The sequence below is a fragment of the Acipenser ruthenus genome, chromosome 8 (assembly GCF_902713425.1).
Source record: "Acipenser ruthenus chromosome 8, fAciRut3.2 maternal haplotype, whole genome shotgun sequence".
NCBI classification, from domain to species: Eukaryota; Metazoa; Chordata; class Actinopteri; order Acipenseriformes; family Acipenseridae; genus Acipenser; species Acipenser ruthenus.
In genome coordinates, this window is record NC_081196.1 from 17,231,978 (window position 1) to 17,258,000 (window position 26,023).

The 26,023-nt window shown below is 41.2% G+C and overlaps 1 protein-coding gene across 1 annotated transcript in view; it reads left to right on the forward strand.

The window, feature by feature from the left end:
- The first annotated feature begins 20,821 nt into the window (after positions 1 to 20,821).
- Positions 20,822 to 26,023, forward strand: part of LOC117406917 (fibronectin type-III domain-containing protein 3A-like) — a 106,874-nt gene continuing 101,672 nt past the window's right edge. Inside the window, exon 1 of the mRNA XM_059028645.1 lies at positions 20,822 to 21,189. The gene's annotated coding sequence lies outside the window, so the exon portion shown is untranslated. The remainder of the gene's footprint in view (positions 21,190 to 26,023) is intronic.

The window sequence follows — 26,023 nt, forward strand, 5'->3', positions numbered from 1 at the left end:
CGCTCCTCTACCAGTGATGGTATCGGGGTACACAGCAGGTTTACAGTCCCAAACACAAAAACAATCCAATACAATTGGTACTCCTGGTGCATGAAACTGTGCCCTCCAAAACCAGGGGGGGAGATTGTGGTGCGTGTCGGTGCTGTGCAGTGAGGGTCGTGATCACGAGTGTGTGCTGGCTCCGTAGCTGCAGCGGCCTTTCTCCTCAGTTCTCCTCTGCAACAAACAAAAACAAAACACTTAATTCCCCACAACAAGCTCCGGCTGCAGATTTACGTTTCAGCGCAAGGCCCGTCACTGACGTAGCTGCTTCCCCTATGTACCACAAAACTCCTCCCTGCAAACAACCTGTCGCCATGGTTTCTCCAATCCTTGTCAGCCCAGTGGCTGATTGCAAGGGAGTCCTTTCGTGTACGTGCAGCTACACGCTCCCCCTAATATGGTCACCTTCCGATTTCTGCCTACCATCGAGGCTGCCCATCTAGGAGGAAGCATACCACCAACCTTACACAGCACCCTTTCTGTGGTCTGAGTACCCTACGCATCATTGCTAGTTCTATTTGGGAGAGCAACACACTAGGCCCATTTAAAAAACAAAACCAGTGGAGGAATGACTTGCCAGACACAGAAGCTCCAGTTCCAAAATTTATTTTTAAAACAGATCAAAGAAAAATAAAAATGAATACAAAATACTGAGGCATAAAAAATACCCATTTTGTGGTCTTATTACACTATGCAACCAAAATTATTTTTTATTATTTTCTCCACAATTTGTAATGTCCAATTATTTTTATGCTCAGCTCACCGCTACCACCCCTGCGCTGACTCGGGAGGGCGAAGACGAACAAACGCTGTCCTCCGAAGCGTGTGCCGTCAGCCAACCGCTTTTTTTCACACTGCGGACTCACCGTGCAGCCACACAAGAACTACAGCGTCAGAGAACAACGCAGCTCTCGGGTACAGCGTTGCCAGATCTGAAATGTGGAAATATCGTATTGGACCCTCAAAATTATCGTATTTTCAGAAAAATTATCGTACACTGTAAAACTTTAAGAATATATGTGTTATTTTTCCATCCTTATTATGTGACATCATATTACCTGATAAACTGCATCACCAACACTGAAATGAACACAAAAACCCCACTGCACTCAACTACTTGACACCACGCTGATCACAAGTCATTTTGTTTAACTGTTTGTTCTATTGCAACTTCCCTTACATGTATGAATAAAAAGAAACGACATACAACACACACGTAATCTTGTGGTAACGCCCTCCTAGTACAGTTAACATAACGAGACTATTAGATGCTATTATAATATAGAAACTTTTTTTTAAAAAAGGTTTTCTAATAGTTTTATCCTGATTTCACTTCAACGTTCCAGCGGAGGAAGCTGATTGGCTGTTGTCACTCAATCGTTTTCTAAATTATAATATAACTGTATAATATTAAATTTGGTCGAATTCCACTTCGGAATCGCTGTTATTTTACTGTGCTAAGCTACCGCACAGCCTCGAGGTAGCGAGTGTCAGTCGCACTTAATTAACAACATACGTAGTGCGCGCCTGCCTGCATGTTAACTCTTAACATATTGGGTGCGTTCACGAGAGGCAGACTGCGCAGACTGCTAAATCTGCGCAGATTCTGCAAAGATTCTGAAAATTCATTGGCTACTTGCTCCGATTCTGTGCAGATTCTGCGCAGAATGACGAAAGTCTGCATGTTGTGAACACACCCAGCGTCTCAGCAGCCGGTGACGTCACTTAAAAAGCCTCAGTAGTACACAATGTACTGCACATCTGTGCTGCTGAAGCCAGCGACGTGGTGACGTAGCTCATAATCTGCACAACTGAGTGAGAAAAGTTTTAAGGAATTTAAACATGCCTGAATTATCGTATATTTGGCCTTTTTTGCAATTATTGATCGTACATCGTACAAGGGTTGAAATGATAGTACAAATACGATAATTATCGTACGTCTGGCAACGCTGCTCGGGTAGCTTACAGGCAAGCCCGCAGGATCCCGGCCAGACTACAGGGGTCGCTGGTCCGCGGTGAGCCGAGGACACCCTGACCGACCTAACCCTCCGTCCCCCCGGGCGACGCTCTGCCAATTGAGCACCGCCCCCTGGAAGCTCCCGTCCTCGGTCGGCAGAGGAATAGCCTGGACGCAAACTCGCTGAAACATAAATCTGCAGCCAGAGCTTGTTGTAGGGAATTAAGTGTTTTGTTTTTGTTTGTTCCTTAGCTGTGTTTTTACCCACTGTGTTTTGTTTTGCCTTTTTGTATTTATTCTTTTCGATTACACTTTTGTTTGTGCAAGCCAAGGGGAGGGATGATTTCATAGTTTAAACGGAGGGACTGCTGTGTTTGGATATATTGTCATATTTTGTAATCTTTTAAAATTCCTTTGCTTTTCGTCTAAAGGCCCTAGGTGGACCAGAGATAAAGTCAATGTTGTCTCGAAGTTGTTTATCGTATATTAAGTTTGGGTGTGTGCTTAAAAGAACATTAAATTGCTGGTATCACACCTGCCCTTGATTGAAACCACATTGGTATCCTTCCTTTCTTAGTTCTTTTAATAAACATACTCCCAATTCATGCATTTGATACACACCCTGCTATTAAGATGTATTACTACAAGAGATTATAAGACAACCTCCATATCTTAACATTGAATTTAAGGAAGTACACAGACAAAGTTATCTGTACAAAGATGATTGTGATAGAAGTGGGATTTTTCCTCTGACTGAGCAGAGCTAGCAGACCAACACTGCCCCCGGCTGGACCCACTTGTGCTGGTACAGTACCTCTCCTAACCCTTCTGGAGCAGTGCTTCCTAACTGTCCCTCAAGGTCATTTCCAGTCAAGGACTTCTGGGGCAAGTTGATCAAACTTCTAAAACTTCTTGACTTCCCTCAAACTTCCCAGTATTAACTCCTCTAAAGTCGATGCTAAAGATCCAGTAAGCCGGATGAATATTACCTTGTGATTTGGTTGTTGAGAATTAAAAATATATACATAAACAAGTTCTGTACACTTTCGTATAGGGCAAGTTTAAAGTCCATTATTAATAAGGAAGCTTGGCGGCACTTTTAATTAAGAAAAAAAAAATGCTAAAATCATTTAGTTTTAATTTAAAATAATATTTTATTCACACACACACACACACACACACACACACACACACACACATATATATATATATATATATATATATATATATATATATATATATATATATATCCTATAGCACAGAAATATCCTTTTTATATCTATAGTTTTATACAGTACTCGTGTAAGTACAGTGTTAGGCTGCAATTACAACTTAATTTTCTTTCTTTAACACCTGCTTAGACAGTAAACTATTTTTAAATTGTATTAAATGAATTGTTTTATTTGTTTATTTTTAACATTAGGGTTCTGAGAATTGTTATTAATATTTATGTATTTGTTTTTGGTTTGTTTGTTGTTTTGTTTTTTCTCACAATATAAACTCTTCTGTAATGCAGAGAAACTCCACGAATGGCATGCTCAGAAGTGTGGCACTGCAGGGGCTGTAGGGGATGGGACTGTCCTTTTTAGTGCAGCTGTTTCAATGGGCTCAATGCTAGGTAGATAATACTTCAGCACCTCTGATTTGTCACTTGATGGCACTGTTTGCTGCATGATTTTTTCCCTGCCTTTTTATAAATTGAAGCATACATTTTAGGATGGACATAATCAGATAAGCAGGACCAAGAGGAACCCTAGTCCATTTTCACCTATGCAACCGAACAACAACAGTTCAAGCTTAAACAAAACTGTAGATTAGCTTTTTCAATATGCACTATACATTAACTTTAAACATCTCTTTCAATGTGCAGTACTGTTGTATGCTACAATATTAAAATGATTTGAGTATACTGACACACATTATCATTTAAAGGAGTAATACTCCATTTTTTTCTTAGCTCTTATTAACACCAGTCATGGCAAAATGGTTTCTTGTGATGAAGATATTTTGGTTCTTTGCTGGTTTAATACTATTTATGGTAAACATTTCAGTTTTGCCCCGCTACTTCCTGGAGTCGAGTCTGTGTTTCTGGTCTGACATCACCCCTGCAAAGCCATCCTTGTCACAGTTGGTGTCTAGAAGTGGGATTCAGCGCCTCCAAGCGTCAGGCCAGGAATACTGCTGGGTTTTTTTTTTTCAAAAGAAGTGTTTTTTGTTTTGTCTGGGAAAAAAAATAAATAAAATAAAATAATAAAAATGGGAAGAAGTGGCCAAAGGAAACAGCAGCAGCAAGCGCATCAACAACAGCGCAGGGCCAGTCGCAGGTCCCGCTGCGTCTTTGCTACACTGGACGTCTGCCTCGCCTGTCTAGACGAGGAAGGGTGGTGCTTCCTTTGTGGCGAGGTCAGGTACCTTCCCCTCGTCCAAAACCCCCCATGGCAAGAGGAAGAGGAGTCATCCCAAGCGCCGGTGGGAGAGGACCTGCATTCTCCGAGGCGGACCACTCTCCTCTGAGGGGATTTGGGACTGGCTGACGCAGCCTGAGAGGGAGGTCGAGGAGGCCCTCCTTGCTGTGATCAACCTCCTGTGTGGCTGTGATGTCTGAGAGGGACGCTGGGTGGTGTTGCTGTTCCCAGGCCTCCCTCCCAGACATCACAGCCATGGTGCTCAACTACCTGGCTACAGATATGGGAGGGGCCCCGCTGCCGTCTCCAGCGCCAGAGGGAGAGGAGCCATCGGTGCCGTCTCCAGCGCCAGAGGGAGAGGAGCCATCGCTGCCGTCTCCAGCGCCAGAGGGGGAGGAGCCGGCTCCAGCATCAGAGGGAGAGGTCCCTCTGCCATTGCTGCCATCTCCATTGCCAGAAGCAGAGCAGCAGGAGCTGCCTCTGCCTCCACCGCCAGGAGCAGAGCAGCAGGAGCTGCCTCTGCCTCCGCCACCTCCACCGCCAGGAGCAGAGCAGCAGGAGCTGCCTCTGCCTCCTCCACCGCCAGGAGCAGAGCAGCAGGAGCTGCCTCTGTCTCCACCACCTCCACTGCCAGGAGCAGAGCAGCAGGAGCTGCCTCTGTCTCCTCCACCACCAGGAGCAGAGCAGCAGGAGCTGCCTCTGCCTCCTCCACCGCCAGAAGCAGATCAGCAGGAGCTGCCTCTGTCTCTACCACCTCCACTGCAAGGAGCAGAGCAGCAGGAGCTGCCTCTGTCTCCTCCACCGCCAGGATCAGAGCAGCAGGAGCTGCCTCTGTCTCCACCACCTCCACCGCTAGGAGCAGAGCAGCAGGAGCTGCCTCTCCCGCTCCCACCTTCACCAGCAGAGGGTGACTACCTGCTGGTTCCTGCTGGGAGGACTACATGCCACTCCCTCCTCCACCGCCATGGGAGGACTGCTTGCCGCCCCCACCACCACCAGCAGTGGGAGAGTGCCTGCTGGTCCCACCTCCACTGCCATGGGAGGGCTGTCTGCCACTCCCACCTCCACTGCTAGAGGGAGAAGTGGAGCTCCCATAATCACCTTCTTGGCCGAGGCTCCCCTCCCAGCGTCGCCTCCTGAGGGTCTGCTGCTGCTGCTGCCGCCGCCCGGGGTCGCCTGCTCGCCGTCGCCTGCTCGCCGTCACCCAGGGTCGTCAGATCTGCTCTGCCTGGGGTTGCCTGCTGCTCCGCATCGCCTGGGGTTGCCTGCTGCTCTGCATCGCCTGGGGTTGCCTGCTGCTCTGCATCGCCTGGGGTTGCCTGCTGCTCCGCATCGCCTGGGCTTGCCTGCTGCTCCGCTTCGCCTGGTGTTGCTGCCGGCTCCGCTTCCCCTGGGGTCGCTGCCGGTTCCGCTTCCTCTGGGGACGCTGCCGGTTCCGCTTCCCCTGGGGTCGCTGCAGGCTCTGCTTCCCCTGGGGTCGCTGCCGGTTCCGCTTCGCCTGGGGTCGCTGCCGGCTCTGCTTCGCCTGGGGTCGCTGCCAGGTCTGCATGGCAGCAGGAAATACTGTGGCTGGAACCCCACAGAGGGGAGCTGCCGGCCATGAAGGGGGGGAAGATCAGGAGACCAGCTCACCCCGCAGCAGTTTCGCTGCAGGAACTTTGGTGGCCAGAGACCCACAAGAGGGAGCTGCCGCCTACAGAGAAGGGGGGGGGGGGGGGGTTGACAGACAGCCGGCCGATTACCTTGACCGGAAGATCCGGCCTGTGTGTGGTCAGCCTGGATGCTACAGCTGTTGGGGTCACCATGGCCGCCACCCTTGGCCCATTGCTGCCCCTGTTCCTGGGCCAGGACGGTGAAACCGGGACTTTGGGACTAAGGGGGGAGGTGGCCTTTTGAGGCCATGTGTGCTGCGCACATGGGGGGGGCATGTGTGGCGGAGTGTCCCGCCCCTTTGTTTATTATTTATTTATATTATGTTTCATATGTATATATGAAGGCGAAAGTCTGATGACACAAAACACACAGTAAATAATAACAATGATAAGCAATACAGCGGCGTGTATTGCTTTACTGTAATCCACGGGTTGGTCCCGAAATAATAATAGTCCCGTTCTTTTACACCCACACGTAACACAAACAGTCCACAGTTCATGCTCTAGTGCTCATAGTGCAAATACAGTTTGTTGTTCAAACAAAGTGAAGTGTTGTCCAGGTTTAGTGCTGGCCTTTGGCGACAGCTCCGGATCATATTTCAGCCGTCTAAATAATAACAAACAGTATTTTCAGACAGGACAAGAAACAAACAAAACACTCATGATAACAACACAGGTTTCTCCTTCTGGTTCACGTTTAACCATTACAAAGGAACAGATCACATCGCTCTGTCCCCTTTTGTACCGTCTATCATGACCCCTTGGTTAACGAGTGCAACAGCTCATCCAATCCACAGCTGCCAGATCATTTCCCTTCTGGGTCGATGATTTAGTGTAGTGGAGCTCCGCCCCCTTTCTAGATGACCAACTTTCGCCTAACCCTGGGAATGAATTGTCTGGCCATCCAGTCCAGGGCACTCTGTTCCCTTTACAATGCAACCTTACAGGTCGGGAGGGAGATGTATCACCAAGAATCAGTTTGATTCACAATAACACTAAAGTTTTTTAAAAGATATTTACCAAATGTGAAGTCCTTTCTCCAGAGAGTTATTGTAATAGGGGTGCAGGAATCCACTGACAAGCTGTGAGAGACAGGCGGTGCAGTTGCAATGCCGCCCAGGAGTCCCAGTTTTAGGTACCAGCGATGGTAACTCCCAGGTTGGGGTTATACTGTGTAATTCATGTTGCTATACCAACAATGTAACTTTTATATTGCTGCATTATTATTATTATTATTATTATTATTATTATTATTATTATTATTATTATTATTATTATTATTATTATTATTATTATTTATTATTATTATTATTATGATGTATGCATGTGTGTATGTAAGTATATGTATCTATGTATGCATATGTGTGTATATGTGTATATATATATATATATATATATATTTTATATTTATACTGTTTGAATATGTTATTTAAATGGTATGATTGTGGTAGATGAGTAATATGTTTTACAAATGTATTGTGGTTTGATTTTTTTTAACTATGTACTGTACAATGCATTGAGATACTTCTATATAAAAAGCGCTATAAATAAATAAACAATGGTATAGCACATGGGCATGGATACACGAAGTGTAAAAACAAAAACAAAAAGGCAAAATAAAACACAGTGGGGAAAAAGCAGCTAGAAGATAAAAGTTTGCCACACAGCCTTGCTGCAGGAACCGTCTCCCTGTCCCGGACACACCCTTGTGTACTTTTGTGGGGTTTTAAAATCCTGTAAATCAATGTCTGTTCTAAAACAACGGCGACCCCGGGTTTCACACACACCAGCCGTGCTGTTGTTTCATCACTCACCGCACAAAGGAATTAAAAAATCAACCGTCACTGGCTCTTTTTTATAGAAAAGATGCTCTGCCAAGACATGCCCACCAGCAAACCACAAAACACACTGTTTCTAGGCGCAGGGCCTCAGCTTTGCCCCAGATGTTCATTACATTTTTATCACAACCTGTGTGTCAGAATCACTCAGCTGAAAACCAAGGCTATTATCTTAGACTGGCATTGAAAACATACAGTTCGGGCATTACTACAGGCCCTCTTCTCTAGACTGACCACTAATCTCTCCTGCTGGATACTGAGGTGCTGCTGTTAGCTGTGCTTGACTGGAAACCAAGTAATAACAGTCATTCACTTAAAAACAGGATTTTGTGTCCCTTTTCTTTCCACATTAGTCATGTGTGAGTCACTTGAGTTCTAAAGCACCTCCATCCACATTAATGAGTCAGTGCTCCTTGGAGAGAATATAGGTACAGTTATTACCTCTTCTATCTTACATAAAAGCCTTTCACGTTGCTTGCAGCTCCAAGGCACATTCATTGCAAACCGGGACATTCTGCATTAGCACAGCAACAGAGGCTGATGAGAAAAAGGTTGAAAATGACTAATATTTAAGAAAACACTATTATGTGATTAGTTATGTTCCTCCAACAAGCTTGATATTTAATTCCATAATGTAAACAGATCTATCATCTTATTTTTATCCCAAGCATATGGGTGGTTCCATAAATTTATGACCAGCTCCTGAGAAGAAAAACAAGTCACAAACCCTATCCAGCTGACGGGAGTTTCACCTTTTTCAATTGGAAAAAATGTGTCAGCTAGAACTGTATCATCTATACTCATTTTCAGTATCATGATAAAGTTAAAACATCTGTGTGGGCAATGTGAAAATAATCAATTTGGGAGGAAATACATAAAAAAGTCGTCCATCTGTGATTATGTTTACTGTCATTGATTTTGTTTTTTGCATTACCCATGAAAACCATATTCTCTGCTGTATGTTTACTCTGTTTAACTTGTGAGAGAAATGTTCTTGAATAGAACCCTTGAAGGGATGTGTTGGAAAGGAGAAACTTAATCAACTGTCCAGCTTACCATTTAGCCTTAGTAAAATCAAAATTAAATTGTGTGTATCTGGTTATGAGCCTGACATTGAAACTCCCTCCCTGAACCGAGGTGGAAGTGAATTTGTGTTTACGCTCGAGGATGAGCTTTGATTAAATGTTGCCAAATTACCAATTTTTTCACTAGATCTACGACTAGTCAAAGCCACTAGCGACAAATCTAGCGACTTTCACTGCCGACAACAGTGATTTTCAGAGAAAGAAGTCACCAAATTGTATCATCAACATCAGTCACGAGCAACTCAATACACCACGCTTCTCCCTTCCTAAAGTAGGGCAGTTGCGGCATTCTTGAAGTGCAGATTTCCGCATTTCTGCACAGATCAGTTCCAGACAGAATCGCCGAGATGCGCGTTCTTCGAGGGCTGCTGCGTGACGTCACTCGACTCACCTGCAGAAATCTGTGCAGATCCTGCATAGCCCAGCGCTTTGACAAATTGCTGCAGAGATCACGAGTGACCTACTAATCGTAATGTAAATAACTACTAAAACTACAGTTGCCCCCTTGTTAACGAAAGCAAACAAGATCAATTATTTCAACAAACATAATGTACTAAATCTGTGTTAAGTTGTGCATAATGTTACAATAAAGTTAATGTTAATCGATGACATTAAACTGACTCTGTATAGGTAGATAATCCAGACAAATATAAAACATTTAAAATGATCTACCATCATGAATACATTTAATATTGTTTATATTGGTGCTCACTCTTAATGGTTAAGCGATTCCGAGAGGAGTGGTAAATTGTATAGCGACATTTCTGGCGACTTTAGAATGTCTAAATAGCGACATCTAGCGACTTTGTGAGGTTTCTCTGGCGACTTCCTGCTTTGTGGAGTTGGCAACACTGTAAATGGGGATATAATGAAATTAATCTCCACTTAGTGGTTGATCAGGCAATAATACTGACATCAGCATGAGACACGTATTTACCTCTCGACTGTAGAGCTTGCTCTTCAGTTGAATGGTAAGACATTCAACTAAGTTTCCATCTTGTGTAGTAACAGAGCTAGCATGCTCACCAAGTAATGACAATGCAATGGTACTGAACCAAAGGGCTATGACAGCAGAAGGACAGTTGGTAGCATAGCTGGAACTGACATGGGGACATGTGCCCCTCACTTTTTCAATGGTGGGGAAATGTCCCCCTCATATCTGCATATTTTAAGTGGATGGAAGCTGAAAATACATGTTTCAAATGTGGGGAAACCTTAACGTTTCTAGAAATCATTTTCAATGGCAATTCTTATCCCTCTCATTAAATCTGCATTATGCCGCACTCGCTCGAGCGCTCAGCGCTGCTTCAGGGCCCGGTTGTACTAAAGGCATCCGATCCTAGATCCAGGCTCTGATCTGAGAGGAGCTTCAGGGCTCTTTGAAGACTAAAGTCATGGCTTCGTAATTCCATGACTCAGAAGCGACTGAATAATGTAGCTATTTGCCAGACTTGTCACTCCTGACAACATTGGGCCAACAATTTATTGCTATGAATGTTTGCTCCCGAAATGTCTTTGGATCTTTTGATTAGACATACAAGGGGTGCAATGTTTCACTATACTTGTTTGTAACATATTTTATAATTTCAGATCGAATAATCTTCATGCAGGCCCCAGCTACAGACTCTGTCCCCCCACCCCCTCCCCCCACTTTTGAAACCAAAGTTACATCACTGGTTGGTAGGAATCAGTGCTAGAATGGTACAACAGTGGTAACATTGCCATATGTAGTGTGTCAAGCTATGTATGGTGAATATTTCTATTTAGACAACAAAATAAGTAACTTTTAAACCAGAAGTACCAAAAGACCTTTTCTTTAATAATACAACAGCGATACATATTTAAAGATATTTACTACATATTGCTACATACACTCCAGCATTGGAATTTTGAAGGGTGTTGTTTTAAAACTGTCAGAACTCGTGGGGTTTATGGTTGTGAGAGCTATTGTTTTTATTTATTTATTTATTTATTTGATCTTTTTTACAATCAAGGTTTATAGTGCTTACATTCAAAGTTATTGGGTACATTGTAACGGTCTTCTTCAGAATAAATATCTGAACAGTTCTGAGAGCTGAAGTAGCCTGGAATATGCTTTATTAATGAAACATGTCCCGATTCTAAAATAGTTAACTCAAAATAGCTACACGTTTTCAGTCCCTAAGATGTATACCTCTTAGTGTCTTTACATAGTAAAAGTTAGTATGATGCATTAAGTTAGTGAATGATTGTGAAATAATAGAGGATTGTACTTTGACTGAATATCAGTGCCCCAATAGTTTTCTGGAGCTTTTCTTTAGGGTCAGAGAACTGACATAATATGTTGGTCAAACAGTGAGAGGGCAACTGTCCAGAAATTGTTCATTATAATGCGAGTTTAGACCAGTTATGAACCATGAGATAGACATTTTCCTAAAAATAGCTAATTCATTTATGAACTCATCTATATACATTGCTTTGTGGCACACATAAATGTATGCACACTCTGGTAGCAGTTATTTTGTTTATGTCATGGCTTTCTAAATTCTTAAACTCCTTATCTGCAGTTGCACATGAATAACTATAGAAACTCATTTTAATGGCACTCTCACACTGTGAATATTTGCACAAGTATTACTACATTATAATGTGTAGACTGTAGAAACAATTGAGTAGTTTCTAATTTCAAACATTATTTTAAGTTTGAAGGTATCAAGGTTATTAAATATGAACACCAAAAAAGAGACAATGGTGCTGTGGCAGGGCTGAGGCCTGCCCCTGTAAAATATGTTTTTGGTGGTGGTTTATAAAGAATGTGTTTAATTTGTAAAAACTATCTGTGTGCTAGATATGGCAGGGCTGGGAAGTTAGATTTCCCTCCTTGCCTAACTGATGTTTAGTGCAGCAGCTGGTGACAACTGACTAATTGATTATCAATTAACCCTGGTCATCTGCCTTTAAAAAGGGGCTGGAAAGCCAGTCCTTTGTTCTTTGTTTGTTGGTTCCTGTTCTTGTGAACCAGTGTGATAGCCAGGGAGCGTGAACCAGGTGGACCAAGCAAGCAAGCAAGCAAGCAAGCAAGCAAGCAAGCAAGAATGGATACGTGTATACCAGGGGTCGGTCTGTCGGTCTGTCTCTCTCTCTTTGTGTGTGTGTGTGTGTGTGTGTGTGTGTGTGTGTGTTTATGGTAGAGATTAATTTAGAGGATTTTAATCCCACCACAGTATAGTTTATTTGTGGTATCAAACACAGTCTTTAGGTGATGTCACCTTCTTTGCTTCTTCTGCCACGTAGTCCAACATAGTCTTTAAGTTATTTTGTAAAAGAGTAGATTTGTTTGTCTGAACCGTCTTCTTTAATAGACAACAGGGATATCGTATCACCCTGCCCCGGTCTCTCTCTCCTTCACCTTGGCTTTTTGTCACACAGGCTGTAACCACTTCTTCCCCAAAATTACAATCTTCTGCAGAGATTTACTTTGTGCTTTTCTTTAGTCAAGGAGTGGCATTTGGGTTCCTGAAGATTAACAGCAGGTTGGAGTCAATGGTAAATATAAAATGCTTTATATTTTAAACATATGTTTTTGAGTGTCCAAATGGTTTATTTTAAAAGTCTTTATCTATAACAGTTCAAGAAGGTTCCTTGGTCATGTAGACTGGTTTTTGTGATAAGAGTAGTTTTTGGAAGTTTAAAACTTAGAGACGTACATTCTTCAGTTCTTTAAACTTCTGTGTCATGTGTATGTGCATCAGCAACTTAGTGTTAATACCAATAACAATTGGATAAGCGGTTCAGCAGACATACTGTACAGATGGACGGATGTATGGACACACCCCCTGTATCCCCAGACTCTGATATTCTCAATAACTTAAGCTAAATAATGTTACTATCAAGTTTCATGACAAGTGGATAAGTGGTTCTCCCTATATACTCACAAATATAAGTGTGACATACAGATGAATAGATGTATGTACAGGCAGAACCCCCTGTATATCGCAATGATCTGATATTCTCAAAAATGAAATAGGCATGATTATAGTGAGTTGATTCTCTTATTTAAAAGAATACTTTATGCACTAAATTACCTACATAAACCAATTTAACTGTTTAACAAACTCACTGTTTCCCATTTCTTATTTGTCTCTGTTTTCCATTCCTGAATTGTATTATTGTTTTAATTTACTGCATGAGTCAAACAGAGCAACAAGTCGTGAGAAAACAAACACTTGAACCGTAATCAAGTATAGCAGCTTTTGTAAATACATTGCAGTTTTGCTATGGAAATAGCTTGCACATTATGTTGCAATAATAAAAGGAGCACAATTGCCAAGTAATGATTCACGTAACGTCACATAGAACAAGAAGTGTTTTCCAGGATATCACTTTTCGAAACATCTCCCTCTGGGCTCTGTGTCAAGGTGTATTTTAAAATGATGGGATATTGTAGTATGGGTTTGGTAAAGCATAAATAAAGTAGTACAGAATATGGGGAAATTAAATGTATAAATGACCCTGAGACTAAAACCCTGCTCTTCAAATTATGTCAGTGGTAGTGTTGAAGCAATTTGTATTATATAGGTAAAATTATATCTATTATTGAGAATTTAAAACATTTAATTTCTTTGACAGGACAGTGTTTCAAACTGCAACGCTAAAGAAATGCAATTGTAATCAAATTAGCATACTGACCCTTTATATAACAGTCTTCTTGCTTCCTCCATCAATAGGCTCTAATGGACCCAGAACTCTGTTGCTAGGCAACTCAGTTGCACCAGCTTGAAGACAGCTCGTTAAACCTAGGACTGTTTTTAAAATGCTGCTTATTACCTACATGTCCTGTAGGTTACTGGCAACACACTAGTAGTGAAATGGATTACTACTTCATACCATTGGGATATCATTAATAAAAATGTTACCACTGTGGTACCATTCTGCCTATGACTATGACTCAAGTAATGAAAACATGACTCAGCTGTTACACATGATCCTTGAAAGCATACGATACAAGAAGATTCAGCTACCTCTTTAGCATTTTTATCATTATCATAGGTACTGGATTGCTTTGTGGATGATATTTATGTCAATTTATGCTAAAAGGAGGCCACCTATCTTGCCACAAGTCTTAAAGTCTGATGTAGGCAATCCTCATAGTCGCTGTATTCAAGAAAAAGGATCTCACTGGCCCGATGTCGTTTCCAATGACCAGCTTGGAATGTGAGAATCACTTTAACCTGTAACACATTAAACAGTGTAAGAAAAATGTACTTTATCTGAGTCAAGGTGTAAATAAAGTATGAAAAACAAAAATAAGCCTTTTAAATCTCTGTGTTCATTATACATGCTTTTGGGGGGGGGGGGGCTTGGATATAGAGTGCATTTAAGTAGAGGGATCACATATATATATAAAAAACAAACAAACAAGCAACTCTAATATGATTTCGAAAGCTTAAGCCAAAGATATGATTAATTTTAATTAGAAAACGATTCAGTACCGTCAGCCAATCAGCTTTCAGTTCTTGCGAGCTCTAATAGATGGTAGATGCCCCCTGGAGCGTCTCAGCACCAACTGTGTATCACATTTAAAATCAATCCGCGTAAGTGCTGGATTTTCCTTTTTGACTTGCTGGATTTTTAAGCGTAGTTCACATCTATTGGACAGTAAATACTAAACAAAGACACAACTGGTCCAAATTTATTTTATTATACACCAAAACTAGCCACCGATGTCGACTACACAGCGCTGTAAGCCCCTCCCGGACTTTGTGAAGGAGATGCAGTCTTCGTGGGGCAGCCCAGCATTAGCTCCTACTTGTTCCAGACGGGTGGAAGCATTGTATGCTCTCCAGGGCGTGGAGAAGCTGGGGCTCCAGCATTTCCTGGCCGTTGATTCCTCAGTGGCTGCCTTAGTGCAGACACTGACTATTTCAACGCTATCCCGCAACTTCTTCTGCCCAAATATACAGTGTAGGGTCACGGAGACGCACTTAAAATGGGCATACAGCACGGGGGCACTGGCAGCTAGACTAGCAAACACCGCTGGTCTGCTGACTGTGTACCAATCTCTGCTGCTTCAGGACCTGTCTGCGCAGCTTTCTCCTCATATTATTAATGAACTGAGGCTGGTGAATGACCAGCTGCTCTGCATAGCTCGACATAGTGGCCAAGCCATCGGACATAACCTGGGAGCACTTGTAGTTGCGCGACGCCAGCTTTGGCTCTCCCAGGCCAGGGTCCCAGACGCATCCATCTCCCCTGGCTAGACCTTTGGGCCAGCCGTGGAAGAGATGCTGCAGCGATCACACCGTGCGATGGAGATGTCAAAGCAGCTTGCGACCCACATACCCAGCACCCTCGGCAGTGGCAGGTAGTGCCCAGCAGAGACCCCAGCAGCGCCCTCAACAGAGGCAGCGCCAGTCGAACACAGCCCAGCAGGCTCAGCAACCGCAGCAGCAACCCTGATGGGCTCCGGCCTCAGGCCCTGCACCCGTTCAGCCAGCACCACCTTCTGGCATGCAGGTAATACACCACCGACGCGTGGGTGCTTGCAACCGTCCACTCCGGCTACTCAATCCAGTTTCGAGCTGGACCTCCTCCCTTCCAGGGGCTCATGAACACTCTGGTGTCCGACCCCGCACAGGCCTCTGCCCTAGTGCAAGAATTGGATGCTTTACGCACAATGCGCACAATTCGCCTTGTAGAACCCCCATGTCAACAGGAGGGTTTTCACTCTTGGTATTTTCTGGGCTCCATCCCATTTTGGATCTCAGAAGCCTGAACATATTCCTGAAGCAGAGGAAGTTCAAGATGCTAACTTTGAGTCACATTCTCCAGTCCATCCGGCCGGGTGACTGGTTTGCAACCATGGACCTCCGGGACGCGTACTTCCACGTCCCAATATGTCCTGGCCACAGAAAGTACCTCTGCTTCGCCTTTCAGGGCAGTGTGTACGAGTTCTGTGTTCTGCCATTCGGTCTGTCTCTGGCTCCCAGAACTTTCTCAAAGTGCATGGACGCAGTTCTGACACCCACGCGGCTGCATTGGGTCAGGGTCCTCAATTACTTGGACGACTGAAGGTACAGAACAAGGACTCGAGGGTCCTCCTGGTTGCGCCGCACCGGCGCAGGAGGATATGGTTTGCCCCTCTTAGCCAGCTCATTCAGGGACAGTCGTGGTAGATCCCGAGACCTTCTCAGTCAGGCTCAGGGCCATCTGTGGCACCCGGACCCTGTGTTACTTCAGCTGTGGGTCTGGCCTCTGAACGGCAGCGTCTGAGTGCCCTCGGACTCTCAGACTCTGTTATAGCCACACTGCAGAATGTTAGAGCCTCTTCAACGAGGTCTCAGTATTCTTAGAAATGGAGGATTTTCCAGGAGTGGTGTTTGGCGAGAGACCATGACCCCACCTCCTGCCCCATGTCAGTTGTTTTGCAGTTTCTACAGGACATCCTAGAGGAGGGTAAATCCCCCTCTACGTTGAAGGTGTACCTGGCTGCCATCTGTGTGCCACGCCAAAATTGACTCTGTGTCTCCCGGAGCTCATTTTTTGGCAGTGCAGTTTTTAAAAGGGGCTAGGCGGCTCCGCCCTCCCCCTAAAACCGTTGGTTCCTTCCTGGCGTCTGGACTTATCTTGTGGACCCTAATACTTGTCCTTTAAGACAGCCTTTCTCCTGGCCGTCATATCAGCCAAACATGTCAGTGAGTTACAGGCCCTTTCCATAGAGGTTTCCTGTTTGCGCTTTGCCAGCAGCGGTGGTAATGTTACTTTACACACTAACCCGGCTTTTCTGCCTAAGGTTGTTTCGCAGTTTCACTTGAACCAGTCGATGGAATTGGATTTGTGTGTTATGGGTTGCGTACTCAAGGTCAGGCACTTTCCAAGCAGCGGTTGTTGCATTGGATAGTGAATAATTTCCGGCTGACTTATGAGCTGACTAACCTATCCTCTCCAAGTGATGTTACAGCTCACTCCACTAGAGGGACTATGACGTCTTGGGCAGTGTTTCATGGGGCATCCCTACCTGACATATGTAATGCTGCGGCATGGACCACACCGCACACGTTTATAAGGTTTTACTGACTGAATGTGGCTACTTCAGCTGCACCTTCTGTGGGGTCCAGTCCTTGATGCAGCTTGCCCTCTTGCGCAGCAGCCTTCCAGTTAGACTCGCACCAGGGCAAGGCTTGTGGCTGCTTTGACTCACTGCAACAGCTTGGCTATACATTTCCCAACTCGTAATGGTTGACATTTCGAGATTGAAAGGGAATGTTAGGTTACTTACCGTAACCCTGTTTTCCTGAAAAATAAATGTCAACCATTAAATTTGCAAGGTCGCTAGCTCGCCTTCATTGCCATATGGAATCAAATGGCGAAGGTTGCCATGTGACATATAGTCTTGTTCCAGAATGCAACAGACACCTGGTCACCCCGGGCCTATCAGGCAGCTTTTTAAATATGTGCTCAGGTCATGTGACACAAGGGTCATTTCCGAACATTTCCCAAGTAACAGTTGACATTTATTTTTCAGGGAACCAGGATTACGGTAAGTAACCTAAAGTTTTACGTGTATTTTTTTAAAGAAAACAATGGTAAAAATAATGTTCTAATAGCGATACTGCCCTATTGATGATAGCTTTACTGTGTGATAGTTGACCTTGACTTTCGTTAGCGCCCTCGCCTTTGGCTCTGGACGCATAAGAAGTTATTTACAAATCACTAACCAAGATCATGCAACAGTCTCTTGAGACAGGGGTTTTACAGACAGACTGGAGAATTGCAAACGTAAAACCGAACCAGGTAACTACAGACCAATAAGCCTGACTTCTATTATATGTAAACTTATGGAAACTATAATAAGATCCAAAATGAAAAATTACCTATATGGTAACAGTATCCTGGGAGACAGCATGGTTTTAGGAAAGAGAGATCATGTCTAACTAACCTGCTTGATTTTTTCTGAGGATGCAACATCGACAACGGATGATTGCAAAGCATATGACATAGTTTATTTAGATTTCCAGAAAGCCTTTGACAAAGTCCTGCATAAAAGATTAATTCTCAAACTGAATGCAGTAGGGATTCAAGGAATTGCATGCACATGGATTAGTGAGCGGTTAACATGTAGAAAACAGAAAGCACTGATGGAGTGAGGTAACCAGTGGAGTACCAGAGGGATCAGTGTTAGGTCCTCTGATTTTCCTAATCTACATTAATGACTTAGATTCTAGTATAGTAAGCAAACTTGTTAAATTTGCAGACGACACAAAAATAGTCGCAAATACCATTGCAGCAGCAAAGTTCATTCAAAATGATCTAGACAGCATTTAGAACTAGGCAGACACATGGCAAATGACATTTAATAGAGAAAAGTGTAAAGTACTGCACGCAGGCAATACAAATATGTATTATAAATACCATATGAGAGATACTGAAATTGAATAAGGAATCTATGAAAAATATCTAAGAGTTTATGTTGACTCAGAAATGTCTTCATCTATAAAAACGGCCAACAAAATGCTCAGATATATAGTGAAAAATGTTTACAAAACGGATATTGCTGCTCTAGAAAGAGTGCAAAGAAGTGCGACCAGAATTATTCCTGGTTTAAAAGGCATGTCATATGCAGACAGGCTAAAAGAATTGAATCTACTCAGTATGCGGCAATCTGATTCAAGCATTCAGAATTCTAAAAGGTACTGACAGTGGCTTGGTTTACATGGACTTGAAAATCGATTCTACAGTCATGACTGTGTGATGTTGTCACGCAAATACATCTTGAAACAGCAAAAGGCCTTCCTTTTGGCAGCACGACTTTCAGGGCAGGGTCAATCACTTTCTCCCAATAAAAACAGCTGTGAAAACCCATATAAACCGGAGCAGGAATTGTGCTTGTGGTTCACAAGGTTTTAGCAGTCAAGATACCATTCTTCTGACATAATATCATGTAATCTCCAGCAGACAGGCCGTACAAAATATAGATCCCCTCCCCCTCCCCCCACACAGACAGAGAATTGTGGAACAAACTCCCTAGTAATGTTGTTGAAGCTGACATGCTTTGATCCTTCAAGAAGTTGCTTGATGAGATTCTGTGATCAATAAGCTACTAACAACCTAATGAGCAAGACAGGCTGAACGGTCTCCTCTCGTTTGTAAACTTTCTTATGTTCTTATGTTCTTAACTCCTGTCGCGGTCAACTATCACACGGTAGAGCCCTCATCGACGGGCACTATCGCTTAAATAAACTTAGGAACTAAGGAGGGAAAACTTTGTTTTGGATGGTTATTGAGAGGATTGTATGTGGATGTTGGTATATGAAAACTAAAAATATATTTAACAGTGAGCGTGAAGATGCAGTGACGATAAGCCGCTTCACACATTAGCAGGATTGTGGTTTTATTTCGCTAACAAAAAGTTGAGTGACACAAATACTGTAGCAACATTCTCACAGTACAGTAGGTAGATCAGTGTACATTTTTATTGGACTCTTTCACTCACACTTCTTGTATCCCCTATATAATTCCAATACCCTAAAATAACCCATACTGTTTAGCAATTAAAATAAACGAGAGAGAGAGAGAGAGAGAGAGAAGGTTTGAACGAAGGTGCTGTTTAAAGTCGATTTTACAACCAGCTCAAAAGTGGGGGTAAACATTTTTATGTTTGGTCGGATTAGCAGGCTCAATAAACCCCGTGAATGTGGCAGCAAATTAAGGAACCTCACTAGGCATACACATAGTCCCGGGGTTGTAGATGTGCAGCACGGTATTTGTATTTTTGGGGGGTTACTAGTTTTACAGAAATTGAATCCCAAAAATAACGGTCTGACGTCATTGCTAGGCAGGTTGACTTGCGACCGTTCCATTGTACTGAATAGGGAGACATGGAATTTATAGTTCAGCACTCCCGGGTCACATCTGTGTTTGTGTTTGGATTAAAACTGGTAATCAGCGATAATGTTTTTTTGTGTTTGTGCCTTCAACACTGCGGAAACTAATGATCATTTTTTTTTTAATTTAGGAAATACGATTTTCATTTCCCCCCTCTCACTTTTGTTGTTATGGTACGGTCAGGAGTTCAATTATGCCGTTCCATTCCACAAACAAATCTGTTTCTGTCGGTATTAAAACTATTAACTTTTGCTTTTAAATAATAAAACGTGAAAAATGAAAGTGACCATGTGTATAGTGTTACTTATTATACAATTAAGGTTAAATTAAACTGGTGGGGACGCAAATAGCATGTAGCTAGAACAGCAGTTGCAAGCAACGATACGGTTAATATTTCTTTTTATGTACTCTGATGTCCGCATAGTCTAACAGTAACAAAATGTTGGTTGACAACAAGACATAAATGATAACATGCTTCTGTTGTTTACATTTTTTAAAAGAAAATTATGAAATGATTTTGTAAAGACAATGCATTTTACAAGTTGATTCATACAAAAAATGACTAAATGTCACAAGTTGTGCTGAGTTAGAAAATAAACACACTGCTCAGTATCACCAGATTTATATAGTGCCATTTTAAAATTCAAACACGGAAAAGTAGTGACAACTGAAAATATGTTATTGTTGTACATGTTATTGTGATGCAAAATTGCGAGTCAAGCAGATGGATTTACTGCCAAAACTAGACCACCCCGACTCTTAGGAATGGAGAGCCGTCCTGCAAATATAAAACATCAAGACTCTCGTGCTTAACTAAGCCAATTAATAATATGTTGTAAATCATGGCTCAACACAGGAAGTAAACGAGTACGGTGTCAGCACTCTTTGAGTTGCATCTTAACTTTAGTAAATGCTAATTATATAACCACACTTTAGGTAGATAAACTCTGGAGTTCAAATATCACTGAACCTGTCGGAGCCTATGTATGAACTGTGGTTTTGGTAGGTAATTTTTCGGGGAATTCCTTTCCTGCTGTGCAGCATTGCGCATGCTCCGGCGTTTGTGTACATTCTGTGAAGATGGCGTTTTTGCTGAGAGATAAAGAGACCACAAAACCTGGATCAGCACTGGGGCTGGAGAAATTATGAACTACAACGTTACATTTCTCAGGAATAACACCGTGCATATAAGAGAAGCTAACAACATTACAAAGTGGCGTTGGCAGTTGAGCAAGGTGTCGCCTGGTTTGATTCGCTCGTCATCTTCAGTGGGGAACTTCTACTCTGCCTTTGCAATATTGTTTCAACATTTGACAAATCATTGCTTGCGCTGCACATATTTGTTTGGTGAGTTGCATACCCTTCTTGTCATCGTCGCATCGTAGTTTAATGGGTCTGGTTGTCAGGAAACCAGAGTTTAAATACTTGTAGCAGGAAAAGAAAATTGGTGGGTTGGTGATGGTGATGGTGATGGTGATGATATTTATGCTTTTAATTCCTTACTACTGACTTGTATTGTAACACTTGAAATGTGTTTGCTTACGATTGTAAGTCGCCCTGGATAAGGGCGTCTGCTAAGAAATAAATAATAATAATAATAATAATAATAATAATAATAATAATAATAATAATAATAATACTGACTGTTAGAATAATATTACCTTACCTTGAACTTTCATGAAACTAGCATATGGTACATAACTGGCAACAATAATACCGAACTTGACATCCCACACAATTTAATATTAGTTTGTGTTTCGCTTTTCAGTCGTCCTAAACTAGGCAAGTCCTTATGAAACAAAAATTATCGATAGTTTAATAACATCGAAATATGTCAGTTCCAGGTATTTATACAATTGCAGCCTGTGATGCAGCAGCCCCTGCGGAACTAGTTTATCGTTAGTAATTGATGACGAATATTTTATTGCATGATTTTAAAGTAATGACAAAACGATATCAAGCGGTTAGTATCTTAACGTGAACGTCATTTACACCATCGGTTATATTTTGCTAGGTCGCATACACTAAAGAAATTACAGCAATTTCCTCATGGCAAAACCCCGCTTTCCTGTAGTGTACTGGATTGGCCACACAATATACAGACATTACTCATTAGTTCAGTCTTGCTGTTTTTATAATATCACTAAAATAATCAATATTAGACATTTGCGAAAATGTTTTTTTTTTTTAATTTTGTTTATTGCAACTCGATAACCACAATTTCATTTTATTTAGATTAACTAAGCTTGTTTCATAATACCAACAATTTAAAAACAAAAACAACTTAAATGCTTGTGACTTAACACATTTTCCCACCCCATCATTTTTAATTTTACAACAAGTTGTGTTTGATGGTAGCACGAGACAGAAAGGACACCCTCATGTTAACTTTGAGAAATTCATAATAATCCAGGGTTCAATTTGTTGGACAAACTGAAGTGTCACAGAAATGAACACCTAATTACATCTACTGTAGGGTAATGGAGTGGTGTCCAAGATTTCAAATCTATTTTATTATCTCCTGTTATCATTGGTCTCTCTTTTCTTCTGTTGAAGATCTTTTGGTTGTTTACATGATTTTGTAGTTTAATTTGGAATATGCAGAAATTGCTAGAGATGACATGTTGCTGCTGCTCCCTGGTTCCTTATTTGCTGTTTCAGTTCAAACTCACTGCAGTGGTCTATTTGCATTCAGACCATGGGACTTACTACAAAGCTACTGGGATGCAACAGTTTAGCTGTAGTGTTGTATTTGAAATACTTAATGAATTAACAATGGACATGTAAAGAAGTACAAAAAGAGGGTCCTTTTAATAGTGTTGTTTAAGCATTGGTTAGCACTCCTTTAATTTACTGTTGTATAAAATATTACAGCATTGCAGGACCTGGAGGTGATCTGTACTCTTATCAAAGCAATCAGTTTAATTTCATTCATTGATTCATAGCTGAAACAATGCACCTTTTGATTTAGGTATGCTTTTCAAAGTTGAAGTGACACTGTGTCTGGTTGAGAAATTGAGTTTTCCGGTGAGTAAAAGATGACCAGGACACTGGGCCAGTAACATACACCTGTGTTTCTTAGTTCCCCAAAAAGTTTCCCATTGTAAAAGCATAGCAAAGTATAATAGCATAGTAAAGCACAGGTAAGTATAGTAAAAAAACATTGCAAACCATTGTAAATGATGGTAAATGCATATTATTACTACAGCAACACTGCAAAAATGCCATGGTGCACTTTTATAGTGGTCGGTGCAGTGGTACAATGCTTGTTATCTGTTTACTAGTTGGTAGTGCTTCAGACTGGTCAATACCCCCTCCTTTCTGTGCTAAGACATTGTCCTGGAAGTTGGAGCTTGTCCAGTTTTCCCTCAGTCAGTATTTGCACTTTGATCTTCTGTATCAGAGAATGGTATTTATTTACTGACCACAGCAACAACACACAAAGCACAAGATACACACCCCTTTTCTTGCTACTGTAGACAGAGGTACAAATAGCACATTTATTTTATGTGGTAGTTCTTGTTTCCTCTAGTGGCAGAACATGTGTAGGGGAACAGGTTAATGGTTACACCCTGGTGCACCAGATGTTCTTAGAGGTTAGACATGAATATGTGAGCTCTGTTGAGTTTTAAAAAGTCACCAGGATGTGATGACTGAAACTAGCCAATAGGGTTGTGAGTTTCAATCTACTGTTAAGGGTTTAAAGTGTTACAGAACACCCTTTAGTGTTTACAACAAACACGTTACAAACCACTGCGGTCTCCTGTGCTATACATATTGTTGAAATATCTTTTTCAAAATAATATCAATTGTTTTGATATTTTTATACCAGTAGACGGCAAAAAAACACAGTGCCTACTCTTAGGCAACATAGCCATTTTAAACAGGGATTTGCCTGTTACTGATAAAGAGCATTAATATTCCTTAGGATCGCACCAAAATGGCTTTACATTATGACTCAAAATAATGATGATGATATTTTAGTTGTGTAGCCAGTTAGTTTGAAATTGAACATTCTAAAACGATTCACAAAAATGTAATGGATGCTTATAGGCTATTCTTTTTTGTTACCCATAATTCCATGATTTAGGACTGCATTCACATGTACAGCAGACCTCACTGTATGTAAATATACATTTATTTATTTCAAATAGGTTTGTTGTGGTTTTTATTTGTTTGTTTGTTAGTTAACTTTAGTTTTTGTAATGAGATGGAAATTACAGGAAAAATAAAAACAATGTTACAAAACTGGGGATGAACAACTCGTACAATTATTTTTACTGTTGAAGTTAAGCCTTCTTTTGCAAAGAATGGCAGGCTACACATTGCACATTAATTTATATATTTATTAATGTATTCTTTTTTTTAATTTAGTAGTCGCCAATTAATTTGACCCCGCGTTTCTCCCAATTTGACATATCCAGTTGTATTTTTAAGATCAGCTCACCGCTGCCACCCCTGCGCTGACTTGGGAGCGGCGAAGACGAGCATGTGTATTTTCTGCAGTAACAATATTATTTTAGTAAAGATTTTTTCAAAAATTATACATCAAAGAAAACTCAATGTGTTATTTTTCAAAATCAGGCCTTCAAACTTGCACAAACTGACACCATTGCAAATGGGGAACTGTAATAGAGGTACTGTAACAGTTTTTTTTTTTTTTTACTACAGCCCTGAGCATAGTGCAGTTAGTGTATAATCTTTCTTAAAACACTGTATGTGTCAAATTAGTAACCACAAAATCGCCAAATGCACAGATCTATTGATTGCCACATATTCAATGCTGATATTTATCATACACTACACCCCCAGTTCTCTAATGTGGCCAACTCCTCTTAATCACCCTTTATCATAATCGTATACATTATCAATGTTTTTAACATGGGCGTTTTTGACCAATTCGTGAAATTTTGTTCTTGTAACTTAAGGTAAGAAATAGCTGACAAATAATATTTTCTATTCAAAGCATTGGTTGACATTGCCTCGCTCTAATAAATACAACTGTTAAGCTTTATTTAAACGAATCATTATAGTTTTCAATCTGGATGGTTTCAACAAAAAATGAAAGAAATGAAAACCTATTTTAATATTTAGCTATTTAATAAGCTAATAGCGACGTGCATTTTGATTAAGTTTTATAAACGTTTAAACTCAATAGATTGACATACATCTATGGCCAAAAGTTTTGCATCACCCTAGAATTAAGATTTTGCTTCATAAAGTCGAATGAAACCTGCTGAATAATGTTACCTTAACTTATTGAATTTACATACTGCTTTGTAGTTTTCCATATACTTAACGAAAAACTGGCAAAAATTAAAAAATATGTGACATTTTAAAATCTAACATGAAATACTGTATTATATTATGGCTTCCGGTAGACTTCTGCGATATCATTTAGATATCATTTAGTATTTTCTTTGTTTGTTTTTTTAATTTAATTTTGTCTCAATCCTAAAATTCTACATGCTGCAAAAACTTTTGGCCATAGCTGTACTTTAAACTAAATCAGATTAAACAGGAATGCTTGGCACTGTTAAAAAATGGAAAGTTTCTAGAGATATTTGTATTATTGCCCCAGTGGCAAAAATGTCCTGGCTACGACAGTGGAAGGGCCTATGGAGAGGGGGCTGCTGTATTTATTTAAAGAAACACTTTGGTTTTATTATGGAAATGTCTATAGTATTCATATGATAATATGCACTCTTAGGTTTGAGAACCACTGCATTACACTGTCTTCACATGCTTGGTTTTGTGCAGGAACAGAAATCCTGCATCAGTGCTGGAAGTACATTTTATTTGGATACAAATGGCAGACATTTCAATGGTGTCTTTTTTGTTGTCTGCCAATTCACATAGAAGATTTGATAAATAATTTAAGTTTCATTAAGTAGATTTATGACCCATGCTATAGGTATATAAATAAAAATATAATTATTATGTTGAAAAATATATTTCAGTAATACATATAGTGCAAGAGAAAGCAATTGTCCCCTTTAATATAAGTAAATGGTTGCCATTTTGAGGCAAACATCAATCTTCACTTTAACTGTCCACTTAGCTAAAATTAAAGCTCCAAAAAACAATTTAGTAACCATATTTAGAATAATATCCAGCCCTCTAAAGTTGAAGGCTAGTGGTTTATAAATGTGTCGAAGTGTGGTATTTTGATTCTGTTTTT